We start from the raw sequence: 9,578 nt of genomic DNA on the forward strand, positions 1-9,578 counted from the left end.
TGCCAGGCTGAACAATGTGTAAGTGTTCTGCGTATACATAAGTTTATCACACTGGTCTTGTATCTGTCTGGGCATTCAGAATGACCAGTCATACACATTCCAGTGTTGGGTTTAGTATAAACTGCTGTGGGGAAAGTATTGTGTTTAGTTCTGTCGTAGACCTGGAGGAGAGAGAGCGAACCCTCGATGGTGTGTATGGATTGATGGTGCAATCCTGGAATCTTTACTCAAAGTTCTGACTTTTGAGTAAAGCAGATCCTTTATACGTATCAATTCCTGGAGGTCTTTCACATATATGAATAAATCTTCGGTATAATTATTAGACTGAGGCTTCATACGTCAAGGAAAACCTATCAACAGCCAACTACGACTTCTTAATGATTCAGGACGGACCGAAACGTCGTCGTTCCTTCACCTTTTAGTGTGTGGTTTTATGTCCTCGTTTTGTGAATACTATCTTTATCAGTCGATTCTATTCCTTCTTATACCCACCCAACATGAAAACTTTCTCTACACTGCTTATCAGTCCTCTCCATTTGTAAACCCTCTAGAATCTCTAGAATCCGTTTGCCGATGTATTTAATCCTTAACAGGTGACTGGTAGAGAAGCAGGAGGGAGGCTGCTATACAGAGCCGTCAACACCCTCTCACTTGACTACTTACGATTCCACCCCCACCTTCCTAACTCCCTCGCCTCCCTCACTCTCCTACCTGACGGAGCTGTCAAGTGAGAGAACTCTTAAGTGTGTGTGAGTGGGTGTGTACTCACCTATTTGGGCCTGCAGGATCGAGCTTTAGCTCTTGGACTCCTCTTTTCTAGCCGTTGGTTGTCTAATGCAATGCCTCTTGGCCTCTACAACCTGCTCCTTTGGGTCATTCCATTTACTCACTACCCTCACGCTAAAGGAAAACTTTCTAACATCTCTATGACACATCTGAGTCTCCAGCTTCCATCTGTGCTCCCCTTGTTCTGTTGTATCTGTTGTAAAAAAAATCATCTGTTTCCACCCTGTCAATTTTTATAAGTATTTTTTACGTCTATTTCAAGTCCCCCCATCTCTTCCTCCTCCTTTCTTACGTCGTCAGGTTTAGCTCCTTCTATCTCTCTCTCTTAGTGCCTCATCGCTCGCAGCTCTGGGACGAGTCTCGTTACAAACTTCTGCACTTTTTTGAGCTTCCTTATGTGTTTTTTTGATGGGGGCTCCAAGAGAGAGAGAGAGAGAGAGAGAGAGAGAGAGAGAGAGAGAGAGTGTGTACTCACCTATTTCTGCTTCCGGGGGTTGAGCTCTGGCTCTTTGGTCCCGCCTCTCAACTGTCAGTCAACTGGTGTACAGATTCCTGAGCCTACTGGGCTCTATCATATCTAAATTTGAAACTGTGTATGGAGTCAGCCTCCACCACATCACTGCCTAATGCATTCCATCTGTTAACTACTCTGACACTGAACAAGTTCTTTCTAACGTCTCTTTGGCTCATTTGGGTACTCAGTTTCCACCTGTGTCCCCTTGTTCGCGTACCACCAGTGTTGAGTAGTTTATCCTTGTCTATCCTGTCAATTCCCCTGAGGATTTTGTAGGTAGTGATCATGTGGGGGGACGTGTGTATGTGTGTGTGTGTGTGCGTGCGTGCGTGCGTGCGTGCGTGCGTGCGTGCGTGCGTGCGTGCGTGCGTGCGTGTGCATGCGTATTCTCGCTTATTTGTGTCTACAGGATCGAATAATTGGCTCTTGGATCCCACCTTTCCAGCCGCCGGTTGTTTAAAGAAGTTACTCCTATCATATTTCCCAATCATATCTACTTTTAAAATTAAGAATAGAATTTGCTTGCACAAAGGAGCCGGTCGGCCGAGCGGACAGCACGCTGGACTTGTGATCCTGTGGTCCTGGGTTCGATCCCAGGCGCCGGCGAGAAACAATGGGCAGAGTTTCTTTCACCCTATGCCCCTGTTACCTAGCAGTAAAATAGGTACCTGGGAGTTAGTCAGCTGTCACGGGCTGCTTCCTAGGGGTGGAGGCCTGGTCGAGGACCGGGCCGCGGGGACATTAAAGCCCCGAAATCATCTCAAGATAACCTCAAGATAACCTCTCCTTTAGTTCATTCCATTTCCCCCACAAGTCTTACGCTAAATGAAAACATTAAAACATCTATATGATTCATCTCATTTTCCACCTTCCACCCGTGTCTCCTTGTTCGATTGGTATTCAATGTGAACATTTCGCCTATTTCCACTCTGTCAATCCCCCTAAGTATATTTTATATCTCTATCATATCTCCCACTCCCTCCTTTTTTCTTGCGTCGTCAGGTTCAGTTTCTTCAGACGCTCTTCAGAATCAGTTTCTTCAGTCATACGAAACACTGCATGTGTTATGACACTTGACAATTTCATTACAGTGAGTGACATTACATCTTGGTTATCCTCTTGGGCTCTTTCCCCAAGTTCACTTGCTTTATTTGAAATCCCGTCTATGTTTGTGTATATGGTTTTGAAACTACCATTCTTCTTAGTCTCACTTGCCCTTTATGTCAATTCCACTGGTGGAGGAGGTTGGTTAGTGAGATTTCATTACAGTGGGTGACATTACCTCTTGTGCTCTTTCCCCAAGTTCTCTTGCTTTATTTGAAATCCCCTCTGTGTTTGTGTACATGGTTTTGAAACTACCATTCTTCTGTCTAGTCTCGCTTGACCTTGGTGTCAATTCCACTGGTGGAGGAGGTTGCTAAGTGGGGTTATTGCACGGCGAAGAAGATGCTATGAGCTGTGAGGGGGGAAGAGGTAGCAGAGGGAAGGGCTTGCAGGTTCTTGGGGTGTGGTGTGGGGGTGGGGGGGATCTTGCTTAGAATTACATGTACAGGGGCAGGTAGGGCAAGGTATCCCTGGGATTGTGGGGCTAAGGGGGAAGGCCAGTGTTGCCCTGTGACAGGAGGGCAGGGAGGGTCTGGATTAGAGATTGTTGGATTGGGGTTTGATAGGGTTTGGGATTGGGGAGGCAGGGAGGTCCTGGGATAGGGGGGGGGTAGGGAGGGCATGGGATGGGGGATTAGGAGGGGCACGGGATGGTGTTTGAAGAAGGGAGATTGTGGGGGTTGGGGATTGGAACGGTGGGTGGTCTAGTCTTCTGTTTTACTTCTCTTTGGGGGTTGCCGGCCTGTCAGTTGAGGGTCCCTACTCCTTTCTTAAGTTACTGAGTGTTCCTCAATAGGAGCCTATTCCCTTCTCTCTCTCTATCTCTCCATGCATCTTTTCCTTGCTTCTACTGCCTTGTCTCTCTCTGGTCATCTTCCTCTGCAGATTTTATACCTATTTTATGTTGTGACGGTAACGCGTTGGTGTTCGGCTGTTTAAGGCTAAGGGTATGGCCTCGTCACATAGTTATAAAAAAAAATAGAAAAACTGGAACTTCGTCTGTGGTAAGGTAAGGAGAAGACACACAAAACACAAGTAAACTTTAACAATGAAATTTTAATTACGTTAAATAAATCAAAACATGAAAATATGGACTAACAAATATGTATAATAAAATCAATGAATCAAAATAATAAGAATACTTAAATGACACAATGAAAGTTACGTTAAGGCAAAATAATAAGAAGTGCAACACAAAAGTTAAGTGGGAGGTGCTGGAATATTGGCTTAAAGCCACCACCTCTCTCAGTACACGCTAACGTCTAGCTGGGAGGAGTGCTGGCTACGAAAGCACGGAACATTCTGAAGACTGATGTTGGGGCGACCCCAGACATCGGGTAGTATTGGGGGGCGAGTGCAGGTGCAGCCAGACCGGCGACCAATCAGCGGAGTCGTAGCGATCAACGGGTAGTTTGGTGGTTGGAGTTCGAACAGGTGGCTGGTTGCATACGTTTCTGCTCACCCTGGCAAGCCTTGCTGGTGTTTGTTGTCGTTGTTGGACATTTCTTCCATAGTCTTTTATATAGTTGTGAAGACGTAATTTTGGAGGGAAGAGCAGGCTCAATCTCTTGAAGGAGATTATCGTCACAACTCTCCCCCGAAGCCTGCGGTTCTGGAAGAAGTACGTCGTTATGTGGTGGAGTAATAGATGGAGTTGCTTCTACTTCATAAACTCTGGAGAGGGTATGGGCTAAGATGTTGTCAGACTCTTGGTATAGTGTGTCTCCAGGTTGAATTTCTGCAGGTAGCAAGCCCATAGTAGAAGACGTTGAGATGAGAAGTGGGCGTGCTGCAGGAGGTGTAGGGTGGTGTGGTCCGTATTGATGGTGGACCGAGCACTTTTCAGGTGTGGAGTGAAGTGCTGAAGCTTCAGGATGAGGAAGAGTAGCTCCTTGCCAATTGTTCCGTAGATCCTTGTAGCAGTAGTCGCTGACAGGTGTATTCTTCTCGCCTCGTTGCTGCATCACGACACCACCCACGTCGGTACCATTGGCGTCGACATGGAGGATGAAGGGCTTATCTGACGAGGTGAGAGTGGAATTAGAAGAGGGTATAGGAGCACGATTATTATCCTGAAAGCATTTGGGAAGATCATTAAGGATTTCGGAATTAGAAAGCGCCGACTCCTTGTCAGTGCTTTCGGGAGAAGAAGCCGGGATGGTCTCACTGTGGATGTAGGGTTCTGTGAAGGTAGAACAATTAATCAAGACAGTGGGAGGAGTACCATTATATTGCTTCAGGAGGTTGACGTGGCACAGCTGGGTCTTCCGCCGCCTATCTGGAGTCTCTATGACGTATGCGTTGTTGTTTCTGCACTCTTTGACGCAGTAGGGTCCTGAAAATTTGTTTTGTAAAGGTGAACCTGGGATAGGGAAATAAGCAAGGACGAAGTCTCCCGGCTTGAATTTTCTTACTTTGCTGGTCTGGTCGTAATGAGTCTTCATTCTCACCTGGGCTTTCAATAGATTATCATGGGCAAAGCGGTGGACTCTCTCTAGAATGTGCTGAAGGTTTTGAAGAAACTGGGGCACATTCTGATGCTCACTGAAGGTGGCATCTCTGAGAGAGTCTTTGAAAGCCTTAAGGGGAGTACGGCACTTACGGCCGTAGAGCATCTCATAAGGAGATACTCCTAGGGACTCATTGGGGAGACTTCTGAAAATACACATTATTAGGTCAATCTGCTTATCCCAATCCTTTGAGGTTTCACTACAAAACTTTTTCAAGAGTGCTTTGATGGTCTGATGACTACGTTCAAGAGAACCCTGTGAAGCAGGATGATAGGGGCTGGACAATACCTGTTTGATGTTGAACTCCTCCAGTGTTCTTTTGAAGAGATCACTGGTGAAGTTGGTGCCACAGTCACTTTGAATCTCCCTGGGAAATCCGTATTGAGTGAAGATCTTCAGTAGATGTTTGATAACGGTAGCAGCCGTGATGTTCTTCACTGGAACTGCTATGGGAAATCTGGTGGTAGGACACAGGATGGTTAGGATGTAGGCGTTACCTGAACTGGTCCGAGGTAAAGGACCGACACAGTCTATTATGAGTCTGTGGAAAGGTTCCGCAGGCACCTGTATGGGAATCAGTGGTGCTCTGGGAATGGAGACGTTCGGTTTGCCTGCCATCTGACATGTATGACACTGTTTTACGTACTGTTTGACGTTATTTACCATACCTGGCCAGTAGTAGTCTTGACGAATCCCATGGTAAGTCTTGTTGAAGCCGTAGTGGGAGAATGCTCCGTGGGCCAGGTGTAGAATAGTGGGCCGCAGGCTGGTGGGAATCACAAGTTGTTCGGTGTTGGCCCAATCGTCCTCCTCCTTCAGTTTACTGGGTCTATATCTGCGGTAGAGCAAGTCGTTCTCTAGGAAGAACCCAGGAATACTGTCGGGTTGAGTCTCAGCCTGGAAAAACAATGGTGTTAAAGTAAGATCTTCCCTCTGCAACTTACGGAACTCCAACTTGGTCAGATGCGGGGGTAGTTTCTGAGGGTCTTGAGGGACAGCGGTAGCAGTAGAGTCAGCTGGCTGTGGACGTGCGGCTTGTGCACGGGTGGTCACGAGAACCGGAGGAGAAACTTCATCACTCTCTTGAACCTCTGCTGGAACATACTCGAGAATAGGATTACTTGGCACAGAGTTACACACCTGGGGTTTGTCCATGACGATCAGGTTGGTCGGTTGCAGGTCTTCTGCCAAGTCGTTGCCTAGGAGAAGTTGCACTCCAGGCATGGGAAAAGGCTTTTCCCTGACGGCGACTTGGACTTCCCCGTTCACGTAGGGACAATCCAGGTGGACTCTGGCGAGAGGGTATGGAGTGGTAGCAGTGAGGTCAGTGATGAAGACTGTTTCCCCGGTGTAGACTATGTTGGGCACAGCCGACTTCAAGATGATCGATTGTAGAGCCGCTGTGTCCCTCAAGATCTTCAATTTGAAACGTCCCTCCGGATTTGAACCGTTGGCAGAGACAGTTCCAGTATACAGGTGGTTACTGAAAAGAGAAAGATCATTAACATCAACACCAACATTCATCACAGGCTTACCGGACTTAGGAGGAGTTGGTTTGGGTCGTTGTTGGTCAGTGGTTCCCTTGTATTGAGACTTACCACACTTGTCTATGGTATGTCCATAGAGTCTACAATACTTGCAGTACAGTTGTGAACCAGCTTGATCGGGGCTCACCTTCTCGTAACTGTACCACGACTTCTTCCTGGAGGATGGTTCAGGTGTCAGCCGGTGGATGAGGCTGTAAGTGTCAGCCGACTTAGCACACTTCAGGTAGTCGGTTTCTTCTTTATCTGCTAAGTAGAGGCGGACAGGAGGCGGCACACGTCTCAAGAATTCTTCAACAAGCATCAGGTTCACGAGTTCTGTAAAAGTAGAGACATGTGCTGCTTCCAGCCATTTCATGAAATACCTCCGTTTCGTGTTAGCAAACTCGAGGAAGGTAGTGGTACTTGCCTTCAGGTGGTCACGGAATTTCCTTCTATAACTTTCGGTGGAAAGTAGGTAGGCGTCTAACACTGCTTGTTTCAGAGTGTAGTAGTCATTCTCAGACGCCAAAGTACTGAGTGTGACTGCAGCTCTACCTGTAAGATGGACTCTGAGAAGTGTTGCCCATTGGTCGACAGGCCAACTGAGTTGATTAGCAAGGGTTTCAAAGGTGGTAAAGAACACATCAACTTCTGCTTCTACAAAGGATGGCATTAACTTACTTGCATGTGATATATTAAAACTGACGGGAAGATTTGCAGTAGCTTGCTGGCGTTGAGTGAAGTGTGAAGTTTCCAGGGCGATTTCACGTTGACGACACTCTAGAGCCAGAGTTGCTTGTTGCTTGTCATGTTCGCGTTGCATCTCCAACTCGCGTCGTTTGGTTTCAAGCTGTACTCGTTCCCGCTCCTGGAGTGTTTCAAGCTGTACTCGTTCCCGCTCCTGGAGTAGTGCAACCTCACGTTCCTGGAGGGCGAGTCCACGTTCGTGTTCTTCTCTTCTCAAAGCAGCTTCACGTTCTCTGAGGGTGATTTCTCGTTCTTGTTCTTCTCTTCGTATGGCAGCAGCTCGTTCTTGTTGTTCGAGGGCTTCCCTTTGCTGCTCACGTTCAATCTTGGCCAGCTCTAGTTTAAGTTTCATCGTTGCCAAGTCAGTTTTATCTGCAATGTAGTAAGTTTCATGAGTTTCAGAGTCTATCTTACCTTGCTCTAAATAGTAATCCAGCAACAGGTTGTGTAGGTCATTTTTGTTGGCTTGGTAGGGAACTTCTAGTTGATACTCATGTGCAAGAGTTTGTAGTTCAGTCCTCTTGGCACGACTTAAAGTCCCTATTTCACCTGCTGGATTTGCACGGAAAGTTTGGAGACGAAACATGGTGAAATTAGCAAATAAAGGTACACGAATGTTCAATAATGAAATGTCAGAAACAGGACAACGTGGCAACTGGTACCTATCCTGTGTGATCTTTAACAATTAACGTTAAGTGAAAGATATTAAATTAAATCAAGGGCGCAGGAAATCTTGTACCCGGTACTCATGTAAGAGAATAAGGGCAAGAAAATCCTACTAACAAATGAAACAGAGTTTCGAAAACAAATGAAACAGTTAAATGCTTCAAAAGTAAAATTGGTAGTCCAAGGATGTAGGCATACCTTGCCAAGTCTCTATAGGACATAAAGCAAGTTTTTCCCACTGAATTTAATATGATACTTACAGAATTAGCGAACTTTTGTGCTCTGAAAAAATAAGCTAATTCCCTACCGTTGTATGTATCATCATCTCTGACTGACGTGTAGGGGTGCGAGGTGTCAACTGGTGACGAGAACTGCTGCTGAGGTCCCAATTCAGCAACTAAAGTTCGAGCTAGAGGAACTATGGCCCTCTTTGTCCTCCTACAGTCAGATTGCAGAAGATTGGGTACTCTTGACCCGGGGCAGACCACAGTACCAGGGTACCAATATGATGATCTGTCAGAATGAGAAATATTCAAGGGACATAGATGGTAAATACGAGTAATAACAAGGAGGGAGAGATGACCAATTAAGAGTATGACTGAGGCCTACAGTCACCACGTAATCCAAAGTTGTCTCACCTTCACTATATGTTACTCTCGTAATGCACAATACACCGCACCTTATAAAAAATGAAATTGAATGAAAAATAGTAAAGCTACGTTAACAAAGTTAAATACGCTTACCATAAATTACCACTTGGCACCAGTACCTGAGTGAAGCTCCTAGGACAGGCCCCCATATAACTTGTGACGGTAACGCGTTGGTGTTCGGCTGTTTAAGGCTAGGGGTATGGCCTCGTCACATAGTTATAAAAAAAAATAGAAAAACTGGAACTTCGTCTGTGGTAAGGTAAGGAGAAGACACACAAAACACAAGTAAACTTTAACAATGAAATTTTAATTACGTTAAATAAATCAAAACATGAAAATATGGACTAACAAATATGTATAATAAAATCAATGAATCAAAATAATAAGAATACTTAAATGACACAATGAAAGTTACGTTAAGGCAAAATAATAAGAAGTGCAACACAAAAGTTAAGTGGGAGGTGCTGGAATATTGGCTTAAAGCCACCACCTCTCTCAGTACACGCTAACGTCTAGCTGGGAGGAGTGCTGGCTACGAAAGCACGGAACATTCTGAAGACTGATGTTGGGGCGACCCCAGACATCGGGTAGTATTGGGGGGCGAGTGCAGGTGCAGCCAGACCGGCGACCAATCAGCGGAGTCGTAGCGATCAACGGGTAGTTTGGTGGTTGGAGTTCGAACAGGTGGCTGGTTGCATACGTTTCTGCTCACCCTGGCAAGCCTTGCTGGTGTTTGTTGTCGTTGTTGGACATTTCTTCCATAGTCTTTTATATAGTTGTGAAGACGTAATTTTGGAGGGAAGAGCAGGCTCAATCTCTTGAAGGAGATTATCGTCACAATGTCCTCGTTTTGTGAATACTATCTTTATCAGTCGATTCTATTCCTTCTTATACCCACCCAGCATGAAAACTTTCTCTACAATGCTTATCAGTCCTCTCCATTTGTTAACTCTCTAGGATCTTTATCACAGTTACTCAGTCCTTCTTTCACCACTCCTCCTGGTTGGAGCCTTCGTATATATCTGATCTCCTGCCAATACCACACATATTTTCCTGTTCCAGCAGCTGGATAGCA

This window comes from Procambarus clarkii, chromosome 22 (genome assembly GCF_040958095.1).
Source record: "Procambarus clarkii isolate CNS0578487 chromosome 22, FALCON_Pclarkii_2.0, whole genome shotgun sequence".
Taxonomy (NCBI): domain Eukaryota; kingdom Metazoa; phylum Arthropoda; class Malacostraca; order Decapoda; family Cambaridae; genus Procambarus; species Procambarus clarkii.